Below are 21,034 nucleotides of genomic sequence, written 5' to 3'. Positions count from 1 at the left end.
AATCTACATTCTGTATACAATTTTCAATATCTGTGATTGTAAATTTCCCAACATTATGTATATTTGCTAATTTCGTTGCACTTTCACAATCTTTAATTATTTTGTACTTCTCTTCAATAGTTAAAACTACGCGTTTTCGTTTACTCGCCATCGCGATACCGTTCTCCGCTTCACACTGAATCGATACGGTTACGGCCCAAGTATTTATTACGTCTAAATAGACGTTGTATTTACGTTGTAAGTATATCGTGTGTAAACATTGCGCGAATAACGGAACATAATTGAAACGTATATTACTCGAATATAATCGAGACGAGGATTTTACGATGATTCGGTCGATTATCGCGCAATTGGACAAAGTTCCTTTTCAAAGAACGTTGAATATCGTTGCTCGATCGATCGACTCGACAGTGCAAGAAGCCGCTTTGGTCACACATGGCGAGCAAGAGTCTGATCTACACGTGTGAACATCGATCGAGCAAGACGACAAGGTATCCAACCTCTCTGTTACACCTCATCGCGGCGGTTTCTTTACGCTGCCACGCCTCTCTAAAAAAAACTATATCACACTCTCCAATACGCTTCAGTTGACGCTTTAGCTACGAGTTTAAATTTGAGGTTATTATTTCGTGCAACTAGCGGTCGTTTCTCGCATTACAGGCGCCATTTTTAAAATCTTCCGATAATTTTTAATTAAATAATGAATGTAATAAAAATGTGTAAGAAAAATAAGCATCACACAATTTGTACTTGTTACGTTGCACGATACGAAGTTTATTCATTTCTAGATATTACGAGCATTAATCTTTCATTAAAAAGTTTTGGCGCCTCCCACGTTGGAAACCGCGGCCTTATCGTATCGTCCTTTGCCATTCTTTATCTTTACACGAGTTTCTTGCTCGTTCTTTTCCTCGTCCCGAGAACAAAGCCAAGCACTCGATCTTCATAATGTACAATTTAGAGTATATTTATGGTGAAAGTGCGACCCGTATCTTACATGCGCGTGAATTGGACGATTGCTGTTTCGATTCCTCTATCAAATATATTCTTTATTCCAATTGAGCCCATACACGTATTCCTCTAGGTATACATCGAACGTTATGGAAAGAATGTTATTTACGGCCTGGTATCTAATTTTGATTTATTCAGCGTTGCATAAGAGAGTTAGTTTTTAGTAGGGAACTCGGTACGCGTACTCGCGAGGAGTGGGTGACAGTGTGCACTCGAGAATAAGGTCAGTTAAGAGTAAACTGCGAGGAAGGGAGCTTAAGAAAATCAAGCCAAGAGTCGCGAGAAACGATTTTGCGTTAAGATTCTGCGTACGTTCGAAAAATTAGTTTACGATTTCGAAGCAAGTATATTAATATTACGTTAATTCTCGCTATATATATCGAATTATTTGTTACACAGGCAAATTAAGACTTTCAATTTTGCACGTTTTACAAATCGTGATTTATGGTTGCACGATTTTTTCTTTATTTATCAAACTGTCGTAAAGTGATAACGAATCTGTTTATAAACTCGGGCTATTAATCGAAGGTGAAAATGAATTAAAAAGTGATCAAGAGCCGAAGAATATAAATCATGGAGAAGAAGATGGGGAAGAAAGAAGGCCATACTCGAGCATGGTGAAGATTAATTAATATAGCCGAAAGTTCATTTAATTAAAAAAGTTCGCCATCGATCGATTCGAAGAGGAGTACGTAACGGTTGTCCACGCAAAACGTTAGATTACAACCAAACCATTTCATTTACATTTTATCAAACGCGAGGAACGTCGTTTCAACGAGGAAAAGAAATTGTTGCGAGTCGATAACGCGTCCAGATCAGGATCAGCGCGGAATAAAACGATTTTAACAAAAGTTAAAAAGTTCGAGGAACGAGATTATTTCTTTTCCTCACCACCGATCCAATTTCTCGCATGCAAACCGTGTCGATCGCAACGTTGGACACGAACGATATCGTGCATAAGCCGCTTTTTCAATTTACAACGCGTAATTGCACCCTAATTCAGCGCCCCAACTGCAGTAGAAGCAAACTTTCTTTTCGAGAGAACGAAACTTCTAATCGAGTAATTTCTCGTAATTTAAGGATAATCGAGTCGAAACGAGCGTTCCACTTGTCGACTCGATATTGCAATATCGAGAGACACGCGTTGCGGCGCCATGATCGGTGGTCAACCGCAAAAACGGCGCAATTTTTCTTTTCTTCTTCGACAAAGAGGAGAGGGAGGAGAGAGAGAGAGAAGCAATCACGACACTCTCAAAGAAACGGCGAGGGAAAAAGGAGAGGTTCGCACGCAAAGCTGTGCGACGAAAGAAAGAAAGAAAGAAAGGAAAGGGGTGAAAAATTGTCACGACGGTCGATAAAATTTCGATGGAATTTCGAGAGAAGTGGAACGAGCGGAAGTTCGCGTCATTAGATCCTCCGCCGGTTCAAAGGGCAGACATCGCGCGCCCCCTCAGATCGCATCCACTCTCCTCTCGTTTTCTTTCCCGACACGTATCTCTCCACGCTCTTGGCTCGGCTCCTCCGCCCGTTTTTATTTATCCGCACCTTCGGTTGCCAAATCTTTCCACCCTTTGCCTCGTCTCCTCAGTACCTCCGACGATTCTCATCACCGTTCCATTCAGTTTTACGAACCGAACATGTCGCGTCGTGTCTCCCTCCATCTCCCCTCGTTTATCTCGATAGATTCTTTTTTCGCTTTCAACGAATTCGATATTATTGGAAAGAAAACATTTGGAAAAATGGTAATACTTCCACTTATTAATAGTATAAATAAGTTCTTTCCCCCTTTTTTCCCCCCCAAATTCAAGATTTTATTACGTGAATCAGGTACAAGTCTTTATTAGAGCGCGAAAAGTAAGCAACGAACGATGCTGCTTGGAGCGCTCCTCGCGACTCTTCTTGAAAACGAAAGAACGTTGTTTCAGATGGCGCGACGAGCGGCGAAGCGATTCGAATTCGGTGAGAAGTTACGGCGATCGTGGAAAAAAGGAGGGGAAGGAACTTGTTTGTCTTCGCTTTGTTAAAACTTTAATTGGATATTCACGGAGAGAACGACAATATTTTGAGACTAAACACTGGAATGAAATAATAGTAACGATGAATCTGTCTAAAAAACGATAATCGAATAATCGATCGCGTTGCTACAAAATTTCATTATACGTTGAAAATCTTCTCGTCTCGAATAATATTCTCGCAATCTTTCTTTTCCCGCGCGTCAGCGAGAATCGTCATTCGCGATTTATCTCCCTCCCCCCTTCCCGTTCTGGCACCGTTCCTTCTCGTCCCCACCTTTCACCGGTGGCTCCCGGCTCGAGCCAAAGCCCGAGCTAGGTCACGTCTCTGTTTTGTATTCCATCAACCTCGCATCCATTCCCGCGCTAAACAATAGGAGGCGCAGTCCGCTTCTCTTTCCTCCCCGAGAAACATCCCCCCCTACTTCTCAAACTTTTACCATCCCCGCCACTCCCCCCTCCACCTTCTTCGTTCGCGAGACACGAAGGTGGCGCTCTTTTTCGTCCGAACGCGAGAAACGAACGGAGAATGTCGACGTATCTTTTTCTTTCGCTTCATCACGAGAGAGTGATTCGATATACGGTTTCGTTCGATTTATCATATGAAATATTTGATCGTACGTGCAAAGCAATTATACATACGATCGTTACTCGAACGAATATTTTATACGTTTCAAGAAACGTGTGGTTGAAAATAATCCGTCGATCGTTTACGAAGGCTCTCCACGCGACTCGTTCGATTCCGCGAACGAGGCAATTAAGCCTCGGTCTTATCTTAACGATCGTAACCGTCGCAGCGAAGAAATTCGAATCCTCGAATTCGTTAGGGATAAATCACTCGGAGTTCGCTCGCTTCTGACCTAAATTTCTCCAACTTTTAACTGCCCCGACAAACTTCGCTCTTCCCGTTGCTCGATGATAACGTTACGGGATCGTTGGAGCTAGAATCGTGGCTCGGCGAGCACGCATCTACATAACACGCGCTAATAACTCGAAAGAGAAACGCGACTCGAAAGCACGAGAGATGCTTGCCGTACGATACGTTGTACTTTCCCATAATCTCGTAACTTCTCTTATCCCTATTTTCAGATTTTTATCGATATCTTATTGGAAAATAAGATAAATAAAATTTCGTCGTATTTAATGATAGGGAAAATTTTAATGATTCAAATTATTACTTACTCGATAATTTATTCAAACACATAATCGGAAATAATTAAAACGCGGATATTAAAGTGACTTTATTCGAGACTTATTAACTAACTTTTACCTTTTCAACTCGGATCGATGCCCAACTCTGATCTTCCCTCCGTTTCCTCAAAATTTCACTCACAAAATGAAATCCATAACGAAAAAGGTCTTATATAAATGGAGGAACGAATGGCGTAGGTGGAATTTCGCGGCACAAATTGAAACTCGTGGATAAAGAAGTACAGGGAGCATGATGTCTTTGGCAAACTCGGTTTCCCGTTTATCGCAGCAGGGATAAACGTTTCGTATTATTCTTATTGGACCGAGACAATTTCGATAGTGCATTGAGGATGCCCCTCCCCCCCTCACGATTTGCTGCCGATCCGCGGCATGGTAAATGCATGCCGTATGTAAATGTTGGCCGGGCTAAGGGTAATCGGAAATTTGCTGGCTCTGCTTCGAAGCCACGCCTGTTCGAGGAAGCCGAAATCTACGAGCAGCAGCAGGAGGAGGAGGATCAATCGACGAGTGACTCAATCACTCGTATATTCTAATATTAATCTTCTCGATCTGACGTGACGCGGTGAAACGATAGATCGAATGTTTGATCAGCTTTAATTTACGAAATTAAACCATTATTAAACATATCAACGCTGTCAATCGGTTAATTAATAATTTCATTGATCTAATATTTATTCAGAGGCCGCGACGATTTTATATTGATTTAGATTGAAAATCTCTTTGTAAAAGCGTTGGCTCGTTTTAAATATTCTCGTTGGATACTTGTGAAATTAACGTAATTAATTAATTAGAGTTAAAGTCATCGGATAAAAAAACTACTACTACTACTTTTGAAAATTTCATCCCCGTCCATTGGATAGGATCTTTCCCTTATTAACATGGTAACAGCGGTTCGGGCAAAAAGTCTCCTCCACCTCGATGCGTAATCTTTGCGGGCCCCCAGCTACGACAGAGATCGGGCGCTTTCCAACTGCAAATGTATGCTATATGTAAATGTTATCCGAGGCGTGGGCTAATCTGGAATTTGCTCGTGGTGGTTCAGAGACAAGGCGGTAGCGAGGTAAGCTCAGGTTTATGCTACGATTGATATCCCACGGCCAAGTTATACCACGGAATTGTCAATAACCGATACGCGCGTATTAGCGGGTATATGGATGAACGGGATGGACGGGCATCCAGTAGTAAGATTATTCGCTTATTTCCCAATTCGAAAACATGTGCGAAAAATTCTCTTGGATTAATCCTTCTCTCGACTCGCAACTTTCGAAACAACCACCATTCGTCATCTCTCGTTCTCGAAAATTCTTCAAGCAAGAAAGGAGAGAAGGAAAGAAGAAATAATCCTCCAAACGAAGCTGTTTTCTTTTCCTTTCCGTTGGGGAAGGAAAAAGAAGGATATAACAGCGAACACGGTCACAAACTAATACACAGAAGTTAACGATAAGCTTGTTGCCCATAAAACGCAGTGGAATTTTCGTTCGAACCATCGGTTCTCGGCTCGAGTCGTGGAAAGTATGGGTGCGCGGTATTAACGAACGGTTGAGAACCACTGGGACGTGGGGAATCGGGGCGGGGGCAGGGGGGGAATTGTGCCGAGTACATTGCGAGAGAAAACGGGAGCAACGGAGGGGAAAGGACAAAGAAGAATATCTCTCTCTTTCTTTCTCCTCGGAATTTAGCTTGGGCATAAAGATAAGCATTAGGTATTACTTTACTCTCTACTCTTCTTCCATCCCTTCGACTTCGTCGTTCGTCTTATATAGAATCGTATATATAATTCTTTTATAAATCTTTATCCGGAAAGTATCGAATTTCTGAATTTCTAAGAGAATAAGGATGAAAAATAATCCAATGATATATTACGTAGCTTTCTCTTATATAAACGAAATATATATATACATATTCGTTTTTCTTCTTGTTTTTTTTCCATCGATTTTAATTTAAGTATCGAATGACAGCGATCGGTCACGCTTTAAAATGCGTGCAACCATCCACGAAGACAGTTGTACTTGTCGCGTTCGAATCGGATATTGCAGATTGATATAGTGGCCACCCCCGTGTCTTTCTCTCGTATAGAAAAAAAAAAAAAAAAAAAAAAAACTTTAACGAAATATTTTCACAGCGAGAATCAGTTTCCCTTTTTTTTTTCTTTTTTTTTTCTCGACTCGAGCAGTCGAAAGAAGACCAACTCGCTTCGCCGTGAAATTAATTCGCTGTATCATCTTTATTTCGAAGTAAGTGAAGAAGGAGAGAAACTTTGGAAATGGATTCTTCTTCAGTGGATTATTAAACTTAAGGGGTCCTTTTTTCTTTTTTTTTGATTAAAATTTTTTTTTTAATTAAAACTTTCCATAAAGAGAAACATATTTTTGCTTCCCTTTTACCCAAATTTCCTATTGATCCTTCGCGTTCGACAAACGATTTCATTCTACGCGTAATTTACAAAGAACATTAAACTCTATAAATGTTATGCACCAAGTATCATAACCTTATTTTTCTCTCTCTCCATCTTCATCCTTCTCTCCGTCGCCAATTTAATTTCTTTACGAAGTAATTTCGTCAATGAGAGATCAAGAAACACGAAAACTTTGAAAATGATATCGCGATCCAAGACAAGAAAATCTACTCGACGTTACATTGTTCCACGCTTAATAAGATTATGCGTATTATAGTTTATCCCATAAATTTTTAATATAAAATTTAATTTATTAAAAAATTTATATCTAAATTAAATTTATTTCTAAAAAAACTAGATATCAATAAGTTCGTCTAACATATAATTTCTAAATTTATATTTATAATTTTATTTCTACAAAAACAATAATATAAATTTAGCTCTCTTATTTTCGAGATAATTAAATTTTTAAATTATTTTTAATCAACCCTGATACAAAAGGTACAAAATTAAATTTTACTTATTTATATTTAAAAAAATCAATCGTAAATAAATGTCGGTGGTTGAGAGTCACTATTCGATATATTAATTATAAAAGATTCTCTTACATATATATATATATCCAACGCCGATCGAGAAACGCTCGATTCGAGGAAATCGAGAATACTACTCGGCTCGCGTAAACCAGACATTGCAACACTTCGGGAGAATTAGGATCCACGATGCTCTTACTGCCTCGTGAAAATTGTAAATAAGGAGAAAAAAATTAGGACGAAAGTTGACCAGAGTTGAGGGGAGTGGAGTAACCCCGATCCATTGTTCGATCCCTTTTCGAACGGGATAACGTTAGAGCTATGAATCCCTAACTTTATTTGAAGAGTGGATTTCCACGTAACCCGAATCGCGCACAGACTACCGATTTCAATGTGGCACAGTTGCAATGAATCCGGAACGTAGTTACACGTTCGGGGAGTAGCGCTTTGATAAAGTTACGGGAATCTATGGAACGATGGATTCACGTGGATTTTCGGGCGAAAAAAAGGAAAGGAGAGAGAAGAGAGAAAGAAATCGAAGAAGGAAAGTTTGTTATTATATATATATTTATTAGCATCGAGAACAAATATTTTTTTCAGGGAATGGATAGGATGGATATAGGTTTTTGCGCGCGTATATTTCGCACGAGAAAAAAAAAAGAAAAAGAAGGGAAGGCTTTTCGTGGAAAGCAGAATTTTATCGTGGAACGATCAATCTTTCAAGGGAAATGGGGGAGGAAAAAAGTTTTCTCGATCGAGTCGAGGCAACTGCATCGATGCAGTAGACATCGATATTAAATCGCATTACTCATACTCGATAAGCGGCGATGCGACAGTGTGCACTTGAGCAACAAATTTAAAGGAAACGTCATGGATAGGGGCGACGCGGTGTTGACATTCCGCTCGATCCATCCGTCGATAAATATTAATATTCTCTGTGTAAATTTTACGCGTGCGTCCTTTTTTAACTATAAACAATTTCTTTCCTCTCTCTCTTGTAATTTCCAGCACTTATTGTTCGTCACTGTGAAATTCACCCCATCCATAATTTATCCCATGCAACGATCAATGTTTGTAAACGAGCAGCATGAATTTCGTTGCGCAAATGTTGCAAAGACACGAACGCTTGATACAAAGGCAGGAAGTAAACGCGATGTAAATTTCAGGCTTGCGTAGCAATTCATCGTACAGCTAGTCGTCTACTTCCTAGATCGTGAAACAACGACGCGGCCATAAACAATTACCTTTCAAAGATACCGTCTACGAGTCTAAAATAGTCGTCGTCGTCGACTATTGACGAGGAATTTTAAAACGAAAATTTCTCGATGGAAATGATTGATCCATTGATTCCTCCAACGTTTCGTTTCCTTTTTTAACCTCGATTATTCAATATTATCAATTTTCTCGGACGACGTTTAGAGTTAACCGACAGCGGCGCGGTATTTAATCTAGGCTCTCGAAACCTCAAGAGGATTCGAATATAATCCACGTTGTTAGCTCGTGACAACGTTTCGACGTTCAGAATTCCAACGTTTGGTGGATTACGGATACAACGAATAACTCGTCGTATCGCGCTTAACCGCGAGCGCCGATCGAATTTCGACGATTATAAAATATATTAGGCGTGCAAATAAGTTCTTTCGTTCGTGGCGCCATCTGAAACGGCGTTCCTTCGTTTCTAAAAAGAGTCGCGAGGAGCGCTCTAAAAGTTTCCAGTCTTGCAAGACAATTTCAAACGATACGACGCGCGAGAAGCGTCATTCCTCTTTACATATAATCTTATGTAGAATAATATACTATCGAACGGTTAGATTTTTGATTTCAAATCAGATCGCGTTTTCGGCATTAGTCCGAGTTTGATTGAGCCAGTGGCCAGTGGATAGAAATATTATTTTCGAAGTTTTCGAGTTTCGTAAGCAATGGAATTAGTTCGAGCGAAGATGAGTTTGATTTTTCGCTAATGTGAGAGCACGTTATTGTAAGGTTTTCTCTCGATAAAATAAGAAAGATAAAAGACCTGAAAAACCGAGAATGAATCTTGGTTTAATTACTTTGTTATTGAAATATCGCACGAAACAACGATATAGACTTTGATATTCGACAAATTTTCTTTCTTTATACGTAAAGATAGATAAAGTATTAAAATATAAAAGTTTTAATTCGTGCGTGAAATCATTTTAAGTTAACGACAAATTCTTTCGAACGACTAACACACTCTTCTATCCTGCGTGCAATTCCCTGCTCATCGTGAAACGCGCAACGACTTTATCGTGAGAATGGACGGAATGGAAGGGTGGGGCGCGAAATTATGGGGATGCCGATATATATTCGAGGGCATTGTTCGCCGTGCGTGCGATGTATCGACACGTATTGTGTCACTTAAAATTACTCGTGACGCGGCGTGACGAAAGTTGGAAGGGGCGGGGCCTGTTCCTGCGGAAAATCGGCAACACTGCGTTGAAAGTCACAGCTCGTTATTGGCCCAGCCTTGAGCGTAGTAATAAATTTCGCATAGTTGATCGTGCAAATGCGATTCCTGGCCGAACCGAGCCGCCATGTAAACATCGCGTTGTTTCGACGTCGCGAGCCGTTATTGGAGGCGAATAACTTCCCTTTAAAATCTTTGGAATAGTTACAACTTTTCGAAACCGGCCTTTCCCTCTCCACCAGAGAATTTAATAACAACGCGAACGTACGGATCTCGATCGAGATGCTGGATATTAAACCTTCCGCGAATTCAAACGATCCAATATCACGAGTATATCGCCGAGTTATCGACCGAGTCGATAATTCGAAAATCGCCTGAAACTGGCCCGATCCCTAAATTTCCTCGGATATCTCCTATATAATTATCCCTCGAGGAGAGGGATTGGATGGAAAGGGCGCGTTTTGAAAGAAACTTTTTAGTTCATCGTAACGGTTACCATCCGAGAAGAAGTAAAACTTTCGGCGTCCAACTGAATTTTTACTTTCCGCTTCGAGTAACTCGAATAATTTTCTCTTTCAATTTGAATTTCAAGGATCGATGAAAAATATTTTATATTAATATTAATATACTATAAATCTATCTCTCTCGTGAAAGATTCTAACATCCGATTTATCAAAAATTAATCATCCGAGAACGTTTCTCGCTTGAGGCGCGAAGAAGGCAGGCATAAGATAATTTTTCCGGATTGTAATTGCGCGATTTGAGAGGGATAAAAAGCGCGAGAAGAGCGTTGAATAAAGCGGAAGAACGGTGAATAAAGACCTATTTACTTTCTCGCGTTTCTGGACAGGTTACGACGTATATACACCAAACAGACGTTTCTCTACGCTCGAAACACGTTTCCTTGTTACCTTTTTTCAAACGATCACACCCTTTTCTCACTCTCTCTTTTTCCTTTCTTTCGCTTGAAACTAAAACACGTTTCTTTCAAAACTTCGTTCAAAAACCTCTTCCTCGACTTCAATTCTCTTTCTTCTTCTTCTTCTTCCTCTTCTTCCTTTTCTTCGAATCTACGTAGAAGAGATGCACGTTCTCCGAGAAGAGAACAGGAAAAATAAGGAGAGGGGATTGACACGTTCGTCGGCCAGCGTGATTTCGTTGACTTCCTCACGGGGCCGTAAGAACGTAAACAGAGCGACAAACGGAAGCAGGTTTAACATTTTTATATATATTTTTTATAAAATTTAGTTTTCATTAACTAATTCTGTAACACCGATTCTGAATTAGTTGCTTTCAATGTCTGCTTCGTTCGTTTTCAAAGTCAATTTTAAGTATTTTGGCCTAAATATAGTTGCTCTAATTGGCAACTATGTTACTATATATATGGTATAATTTTAGATTTAAAATTGTAAAATGCATTTTTATTATTCTTAAATTTTAAATTCTCTGATTCCGTTTTAACTCTTTGCATTCATACGTCGCCATATTTTATTATTATACATATACTTACATTCTAGAGGGCTCTTCTCACTCGATCGATAACCTTCTTATAAATATAAATACAAGTGTAAATGGTCAAAATCTTATTTCTCTCGAAGAAGAAAGCGTCACCGACACATAGCGAACGTCGTTTTCGATGTTTCTCTGCCTCAAGAATCGGAAGGGATTTTCGAACGAATCGATCGCCTTCATCGGGCGATCGGGCAGGCGACAACGCGATGGAAGTCGGTGCGGTCGCACGTGCATTACGACGCCTCGTTACCAAGGCCGGGTTGTCAATTCGTGTAGCTTGTTTCGCGCTCGTTCGAAACGAGGCGCGGTGAAACGCGGCTGGAATGCAAATAAATGTTTTCGAGCGGTGGCCATTCCAAGTCAAACAGGGAGGGAGGGGGAGTTTTGAACAGCTTTGATGATATCGCTCCTCCCGAGGAGGGGCGGATAAATAAATAAAAGTTTTCGGAGAACTGGAAGAGCGTGTGTTTAGAGGAGCTCTTCAAAGCTCTGACTGCTGGACGCTGCGGTAAAATTGATTTTGTTAAAACAGAGTTTTATTTTTTTGAAAGCAAAGTTCTCATATACGGGGGAAGGTTATTAACTTGAATTCTTCGAAATTTTTTCTGTCCGTTCGTTCGAGGTTACAAAGTTCTGATTTTGAAAAGGGTCAAAGGGGTTTCAGAAGTTCTCAAGTTGAAAAAGTTTTGATGTTGAGAAGATTCTGAGATTTGAAAAAGATTTTAAAATACAAACAGTTCAGAAGTTTAAGAAATTCTGAGGTTCCAAAAGTTCTGACGTTGAGAAAGTTCTGAGATTTCAAAAGTTTAAAAGAAGTTCTAAAGTCCAAACAGTTCGGAAGTTTAAAAAATTCTGATGTTGAGAAATTCTGAGGTTACAAAAGTTCTGAACTTCAAAGGGTTCTGAAGTTCCAAAAGTTCTAAAGCCCAAACAGTTCAGAAATTTAAAAAATTCTGATGTTAAGAAATTCTGAGGTTCCGAAAGTTCTGAACTTCGAAGGGTTCTGAAATTCAAACAGTTCAGAAGTTTAAAAAATTCTGAAGTTCCAAAAGTTCAAAATTTCTGATGTTGAGAAGATTCTGAGATTCCAAAGTTCAAAAGATTTTAAAATTCAAACAGTTCAAAAGTTTAAAAAATTCAGAGGTTCCAAAAGTTCCAAAAGTTCTAAAGTCCAAACAGTTCAGAAGTTTAAAAAATTCTGAAGTTCCAAAAGTTCAAAATTTCTGATGTTGAGAAGATTCTGAGATTCCAAAGTTCAAAAGATTTTAAAATTCAAACAGTTCAAAAGTTTAAAAAATTCAGAGGTTCCAAAAGTTCCAAAAGTTCTAAAGTCAAACAGTTTAGAAGTTTAAAAAATTCTGAGATTCCAAAAGTTCTGAACTTCAAAGGGTTCTGAAATTCCAAAAAGTTCTGAACTTCAAAGGGTTCTAAAGTTGAGAAGATTCCAAAAGTTCTGAAGTCCAAACATTTCAAAAAGATCTGATATTGATAAGAGCTTCCAAAAATTTTCTCAAAACGCTTTAAAGACTCTTCCATCTCGCGAGATCACACAAGCGACCAATAACAGTCTTCAATGATTGAGCGACACCTCCAAGGAAAATCGTGGAATAAGACTGAGGCTACGCTACGCATCCGAAGAAGAATCCGCTGCTGTCGAGAAACTGAGAAATTTCTCTCGAGATGATGATGCTAATTGCCATTGAGACTGGACCGGCTAGAAAATGCCGTCCCAAGACCACGTCGACACTCCATCCACGCTGAATTGTTTCTAACATAATATACAATGCGAAGGATCCTCCAAATTCTTCTTTTAAAAAGGCATTGTCCTCGGCAGCATCACTCTGTACCATCCGTCTTAACAAAGAGCAAGACGAGTTGCAATATTTGACGAAGTCGATCAAGTCTCGTTTCGATTCTTTTCAACGTGTAAAATTATTGTAGACACATTTACACAGATACTTTTTATAATTAATTTATCGTTCAAAACGTAATAATAATAAGGGCAAATAATGCGATCAAAATCATCTTGCAACGCGAATAAACGAATCATTCGAGCATTTCAACCACTCAAACTGACTTTCTTCGAAATTTTCCTCTCTTTCTCGATACGAGAGCGAAGAACGAACGTAAGAAGAAGAAAAAGTACAAAGACGAGTTGAAAGTAGAGCTTTACCATTAGGACGAATTCTATTCACGCGACGTAACGTCGCGAGTTTCGTAAATGGGAAAATTCGCGTGTCACGGTCGAGAAAGAAGCGAGGGGAGGAGAAGAGATAAGAATCGGGATGGAAGGTGTTATCGCCGATGAAGTATCGTCCGAAACAGGGAGGAAACAAACCGAGAAGCCGCTTCCTCTACGTCGCCGTTAAGGGGCGGCAATTATTCGCGAGAAACTTTTGAGAAAAAAAATTGCGCGTTTGCACTTTTTTAATTAAATTTCTCGACCGCGTCGCGACCACACGGTCGACTCGAGAAACTTTGAGGAATTTAATCGAGGTCCAGGCATGCCGGCCAAGCCCCTTTGAAACAGTGTCTCCTGGCAAATTCGTAGAAAATTTGCCACAGTTTCCTTGGTCCGATCTTATCTTATCTTATCTTATCTTATCTTATCTTATCTTATCTTATCTTACGAAAAATATTCAACGAGATATTTGACGCGCTTTGAATAGGATCGATGCATCGATCGATCGAGTTTCGACGCTAGAAATTCGAAAAGATAAAGGATAAAGAATCGTTGTAAATTACATGTCGATTCTGCAGAATAAAGATTAAAAAACGTGGGATACGCGCGAGATAATGGAAGGATAATGGAAAAAGAAAAAAATGTGGTCGATAATAAATGCGTCGCGAAAATTTATTCGGAGGAACAGTGTTAAACCGTTTCACCTGTTGATCCTCAAACGCATTACGTGTTTACGATTCTTTACGGTAATTTAGATTTTTTTGTTTTATTACGTGAAGCAAATTGCGGGAAGAAACAATTATATCGATTGATATAAAACGGTACGAGAGACGTTTAAATACGCGAATAACCTGGACAAACACGTTCGCGTTTCACTTTCGTTACGTTAACATTCGACGAATCGAAAAGGAACGTTACGTGTTCGCCAAAGAGACAGCGGAAGCATGCATCCACTTCTCCCTCGTCGAGTGCATATTTGTTTGTCTTCAATCTCGAGGAATTTTAATATGTTTCCCTTCCTTCTGGGAAGGTTAGTTCCGTGTCACGCGCGACGGAACAGACGCCAGAATGCGCCAACTATTCGACAATACGAGCACCAAACTCGCGTATGATATTACACGCTTCTCTTTTCTCCTTTCAAAAAAATTAAATCTCTCTTCGTTCCGTTCGCTCTTCGTCGCGATCAGGCTCGCCTTAAACTCGATTTCTCTCCGCGAGAGGCGCTCTCGTCTCGAGAGATTAATAATCGGAGAAAGAAGGGGAATCATCTTAGGTTGGTTCCTTCGCTCGGAACGCGAGTCGAGGATCGTTCGGTTTCGTCGAAAGAGAGGGAGGGGACGAAAACGGTGGAGCGAGAGAAAAAGGAAACGAAACGATAGCGACGCCATATAAGATGGCGGGTAAAGTCAAGAGGTTAAAGCGTCTTATGGGATTCGACGAATATATACCGGGGTGTGGAGGGGGAAGTGCTTTTTATGCCGACGTGTCTCGCGTACGAGTTGGGTGGAAATGCGGTATTGATTTTTATCGGTGAAAAATAAGCTTTTCCGATCGGTTATGAAGAGAGAAAGGGGGCGTGATAACAGGTAAGGATGTGGCCGAGAAATGGCAGGGGCGTGGGACCTTTCTTCGAACGTCGCACGAATTTTCAACAGCGACTGTTTTTATCACCGTTTCCGTTTCTTGAACAATTTTCTTTTTTTTTTTTTTTTTGGACACATTCACCCGATCGAATCGAATTTGTTCGATCGATTTTCAAAAAGAGGATCCCCCCTTCCCTTCGAAGTGGCGCGTTCTTTTGATCGTTAATTATCGAAAAAAAAAAAAAAAAAAAGGAGAAGAAAAACCAAAAACTCGTTAGATTAAATTTTCGAATTTCAATTTAAACTTTCATGAGAATATTTGGGGTTATTTTTGGAAAACGGGTTTTCGATTCGACAGAGGTAAATTAACTACGCTGTTCGCGTAGTAGATTTCTGTTCGCATGCCAAGAGAGGACACGCAAGCAAGCACGCGTGTAAAAGTTACACGAGAGAGAGGGGGGGAGAGGGGAGGGCGTTCGATTAAAAAACAGGTGTGCGCGAGGATCGAATTAACCCGCGCTCGCGCGCTGACCGCGATATTTTTTCTCTTTTCTCGTTTTTCCATTTGCTCTTTGTTTCCGAGGGCGCGGACCTCGGTCGACCGAGGTTCGGCGCGAGAGGCACGCGCGGAGCGGGCAACGTGAGCGGAATGCCGATTGGTAAAATTGGCGAGAGTGGCCGAGAGCAGAGGGGGAGAGAGAGAGAGAGAGAGAGAGAGAGAGAGAGAGAGAGAGAGAGAGAGAGAGAGAGAGAGAGAGAGAGAGAGAGAGGCATCGAAGGCCCGTAACGGCGTCGACGAGGCTTGGAAAGGCGGCGCGGAATCGCTTTTCGAGATCGGGAACGAAGCAGCAGCAGCAGCAGCTTTGCCGCGAACAATGGAATGGAAAATGAGCGGATCGATCGAGGGGAGGGGGGATCGAGTATCGAGGATTAGGATAACGATAACGATAAGCGTGGACAAGGATGAGGAAAATGGGGGAGGAGGGGGAAGGAATGAGAAATGAGGAGGAACGCACGTTGCAACGCCATTCCTCCCATTCGAGATGAAACGAAGAGCGATGACTCGCTAATCAACCGGAAAGGAAGATTAATTTGATCCTCTTCGATTCCCATCTGTGTAACGTGGAAACTGTGCAAACACTGTGTTTTCACTTCAGTTGAAAGTTGTTGGACAGGTAAGGTAGAAGAAGAAAAATTTCTACCACCGATCTTTCCACAAAATACGAACTTCGTGCGCGAGTTGTAATGGTTAAAACCGTAAACCGTTATCGCATTTGCCGCCGAACGTTACGTATTATTTTCCTGGAAACGTCATAAAACGAGATCTCCTTCAAGATATCCTCTGTGAAACGAGTATCGTATTACATCTGGCCATCATTTTACGAGCCTTTCGTTCGTTTCGATTCGCAGAAAATTATGAAATTACATTCGTCGAACGTGTCTCGTTAACCGTTGTAATTTTTAAACGAAGCTTTGAACGATTTCAAACGTTCAACGGTAACCACGTATCTCGTCGTCGCTCGCCGCTTCTCGACAGTAGTACGAACAGAGACTAGTCAGCCGAAGGGATTCGCGTCGGATATTTCTCCCCCGAGCAGAGTTGTGTGGGCTTATTAAAATGCTCGAATAACATTTATTTGTAATCGATCCGCTTTTCGGCATTGCAATTATTCGCGATTATTATTACGATAAATTATCGAAGTAACTTCAACTATTCAATTTTGCTGATCGTTTATTAATTTTCACGAAATTTTTTCCTACTCGACAAAGAGTTGAAAAAATAGCTAACTAATATTTAAAAATAAAGTTAGTTTAAGTAATCACTTATTGAAATAATTTGAATAATATTTATTCGTTTGAAATTATTCGCGATTATTATTACGTTTTTTAACGATAAATTATCGAACTAATTTTCGAGATTACAACTCCAAGAAAAATTATTTCCACAATCGTAATGCATTATTATAGAAATATTGTTAAAAAAATTCAGTTAATTGATGAAATTCGAACTGAGAATACGAGAAAGATCGAAAGACACGCGATACCGGGAAAAGATGATACTTGAACCGACCGAGGTGAGGGCGCTTTCGCCTGTCAAAACTCGAAGCTCGAAGCTTTGGAGGAACGCTTGGCACTTTATATTAAAATCCTTTCTCCCGTGTCAACCCCGCTCCCCATCCTTCAACGCATCCACCAATATTTTCCGTATGAAAAATATTTTCCACCGATATTTTTCGCTCTTTCGATAACAATAACTTCGTAACACGAGTTAGAATTAAAATTGATTATCGTGGAACGAGAGACATCGAAACGGAAGAAACAAACTTCTCGCGTAGACTCGAATCGTTCGTTAAGAAATATCGACGGATCAAAGTCGTAAGTTTTTTTGATCGAATTGCAGGAATTTTCATATTCAATGCTTACATCTTCGACGAACGAACGAGAACAACTCCTCTATATTGGAAAAAGAGGAAAAGAACAACGTCGTTCTAAAAGGAAATTGGCAAAAATTTCAATTTATAATCCGCGCTTTACATAATTAAAGATAATTCAACGCGAAGAATAATTCGATTCGATTCCCCTTTGGATGCGTATCAGCAAATAACGGGTATCGATCGACTTTATTATCATCCATCTATTTAAACGATATTCAATATTTCGACGCGTTGAAAAACCCAACGGATTTTTAATTCTATTTCGACATCGATTCTCCCTTCGAAAGAATTTACAGGGAATTTTCGATCTTTTCGCGCAAATATTGATCCCCTCCCTCCCCTTCCTCCCCCATTTATACACAATAACCCACACCATAGGTCCAATGCACAATTTCTCATTAAAAGCTTAATGAAGTAATGCTGTTACGTACGCAGCAGAACGAAGATCACAAAGTGATCCACTAATCTTTGTTAACGTTCCCCCTTGTATGGAGATTTATAGGGCGAACGTGAAAAGTTGAGGGGAGGGGGGAGATCGTGATTACGATAGGAAATGGGGAGAGGCGCGATCGAGGCGATTTTGTCGTCCGTTCGACGAGCACATTGAATTTTATTTTAATTCAAAGCAAAGCAATTTCTATTCTATGGAATGGAAACGGAATGGAAAAGGCGGAATTCAAGGTGTTTGCAAGGTCCACGCGAGTCTAAGCAAACTCCTCCTTGAAAATTTCCTGACCAATTCGCGAAACTTTAATGCGAGATCGAGATCGATTCGTTTCCTCTCGACGACAGAGGGAAGTTGCCTGTTTTTGAATCGATAAGTTCCTTATTTTATTCCGTTCGACGAATAAACGAATTTTAATCAGAAATACACGGAATAACATCACTCCCGAGTTTCTTCGAGCTTCAAGTTTCTACCCTGTTTTCGTTGCGCACAGTTTTCTAAGATAATGTAAATAAAGGAAACCATTAAGTTTGATCATGAATAGTCAAGATTTGCTGCCCGAAAACAAGCTTTGTCTTCAAACAGAAACTTTAAGGCTCGTTGCGGTTTCAATGGAACCGGTTCCAACTTTGTTTTCGTTCGCGAAAAAAAAAAAAGGTTCGCACGATAAATCGAGGAAAATAATTACGCGTGGAAATGTCTTTTCGCATAATTTTATGGGAAAGGAGGAGGAAACCCGTGGGGTTTAGGTAGGTAAGGATCTAAGGATACCGCGTGAACGACAAGGGACCATTGAATTCGATTATTTTCGCCGAGAAAGTGTGAGGGGAAATGCGATGTTCGGAAACTTTGAATAGCCCTTGAAAGCATCTTATGCAGCGAGTATCAGGAAATGGAACGTGAAAATGAATACTGTGTCTCCTCTCCCCTTCTTTCCTATATCTCACGACCAATGTTTTATCTCGCCGAGGAACTTTTTTCCAAACTCGAAAATAAAACTCTCCGCAACTTTCTTTCTCCTTTTTAACTTATATATCCAAAAAAAAAAAAAAAAAAAAAAAAACGCCGCGCTTCAAAACACCCATATCATTCTTCTCAATCGACATTAAACTCAATTAAAAGAGATTCGTCTCGTTCGCCACCAATTCAAACGACACTTTTTTATTTAGAAAGTGGAACCGGTTTCGAAAAATGTAAGAATAAAAGGGACGAGACAGCAATCTCGATGATGGAACAAAGCTGAGAACGTGACTGCTTATCGCGCGCTCGTATATTACGTGAATTCAGCTCTGTTTAACAATCGGCCGGTTCCCGGAAGCAGGGGAACGGGCTAAGGTGAGGTATACGTATCCGTTGGACGTATTCCAGTGGTGCAGCAGCAGCTTTGGGGTCGAAATACCGCGACGGTTGCACGGTCGGTATTACCGATATTAGCATTGCCAGTAACTCTTTCGAAATAGTCTTGGCACGTTCCATGGCACCCAAGCTTCTCCACGCTTCACTTCCTACACCTTGCCTGAATCACGCTCCCAACTTCCAACCCTTATCCGTCCCCCGTTGTATTCGCGCCACTTTTAACACCCCCCTCCTCTGTCATTTATCTCGATCCCATTATTCGCTCTATATATATATATATATGTATATATATTTCGAATCTTTAGATTTTAATCGCGGTAATGTTATTTATATTTCGTGTAGAAAATGAAGAAATGTATATCTGTGTATTTCGAGACAAGGATCGAAACGGATGTGAAAAATTATGAAGACCTTGAAATGTTTTTTTTGGAATATTATTTATTTCGTGGAGAAAATGAAGAAATGTGTATTTCGAGACAAGGATCGAGATCGAAACGGATCTTGAAATGTTCTTTCTCGAATATTATTTATTTCGTGTGGAAAATGAAGAAGTGTGTATTTCGAGACAAGGATCGGTCGAAACGGATGTGTGAAAAATTATAAAGACCTTGAAATGTTTTTTTTGGAATATTATTTATTTCGTGGAGAAAATGAAGAAATGTGTATTTCGAGACAAGGATCGAAACGGATGTAAAAAATTATGAAGACCTTGAAATGTTCTTTCTCGAATATTATTTATTTCGTGTGGAAAATGAAGAAATGTGTATTTCGAGACAAGGATCGAGGTCGAAACGGATGTTGTGTGAAAAATTATAAAGACTTTGAAATGTTCTTTCTCGAATATTATTTATTTCGTGTGGAAAATGAAGAAATGTGTATTTCGAGACAAGGATCGAGGTCGAAACGGATCTTGAAATGTTCTTTCACGAATATTATTTATTTCGTGTGGAAAATGAAGAAATGTATATTTCGAGACAAGGATCGAGGTCGAAACGGATCTTGAAATGTTCTTTCACGAATATTATTTATTTCGTGTGGAAAATGAAGAAATGTGTATTTCGAGACAAGGATCGAGGTCGAAACGGATGTTGTGTGAAAAATTAAAGTATAAGGACTTTGAAATGTTCTTTCTCGAATAATATCACGAGATCAGAATACTATAATTAATGTTGTATCGATATTTAATGTTATACATAGATTCAAACAGCAGCTCTAATATATTTAACAATCTAAAAGATATGGAAAATTTTTCTTCTTCATTTTTATAAATTTAATTTGATCCTATGAAAAATAAAGGATTAACATTTCGACGTGACATTTTTTTTTTTTAAATAAAAATGACTTTTCGCAATTGCAGTTTCGTTGATGTTGTGTAAAAAATTAGTAACAAAAAAAGTACGAAGATTCGAATAATATCGAATCAATTAATATTATAATTAATGTTATATTGATATGTTATAAACAAATTCAAATAGCAGCTCTTACCAATATATTTAACAATCTAAGAGATATGGGAAATTTTTCTTCTTCATTTTTATAAATTTAATTTGATCCTATGAAAAATAAAGGATTAACATTTCGACGTGACATTTTTTTTTTTTTATATACATAAATAAAAATGACTTGTCGAAATTGGAGTTTCGTTGATGATCGTTCTCTCTTTTTTTTTTTTTTTGGTACGAAAAAAAATTTAAAACCGCGATTTTAGAAAATTTAGGTCCGTGCATAATTATCTCCTTGTGCCACGTGTGTTTACGTGTATTTCTTTTTTCTTTTTATTCGGAATCCACGCATTTACAGCATGCAGTTACGAAACGCAACTAATTAAGATCACGTTAACCCGGTTTTAAAGAACTCTTTCCGTTAAAGGGGCACCGACACTGACTGAAAAATCGTGCTAGATAAAGAATAGCGTGCTTAATTTCTTTCT

General features: G+C 39.5%; 1 long non-coding RNA gene across 1 annotated transcript in view; it reads right to left on the bottom strand.

Moving 5' to 3' along the window:
• LOC147657621 (uncharacterized) overlaps positions 1-21,034 on the bottom strand; it is a 142,734-nt gene that overhangs the window by 118,462 nt on the left and 3,238 nt on the right. The gene's annotated exons all lie outside the window — the stretch shown is intronic.

Source organism: Apis florea, unplaced genomic scaffold (genome assembly GCF_048593485.1).
Source record: "Apis florea isolate Af1SG1 unplaced genomic scaffold, ASM4859348v1 contig_3068_pilon, whole genome shotgun sequence".
Classification (NCBI taxonomy): Eukaryota; Metazoa; Arthropoda; class Insecta; order Hymenoptera; family Apidae; genus Apis; species Apis florea.
Note: the sequence above shows the minus strand (reverse complement) of the source record. Positions and strands in the feature narration are given on the sequence as shown.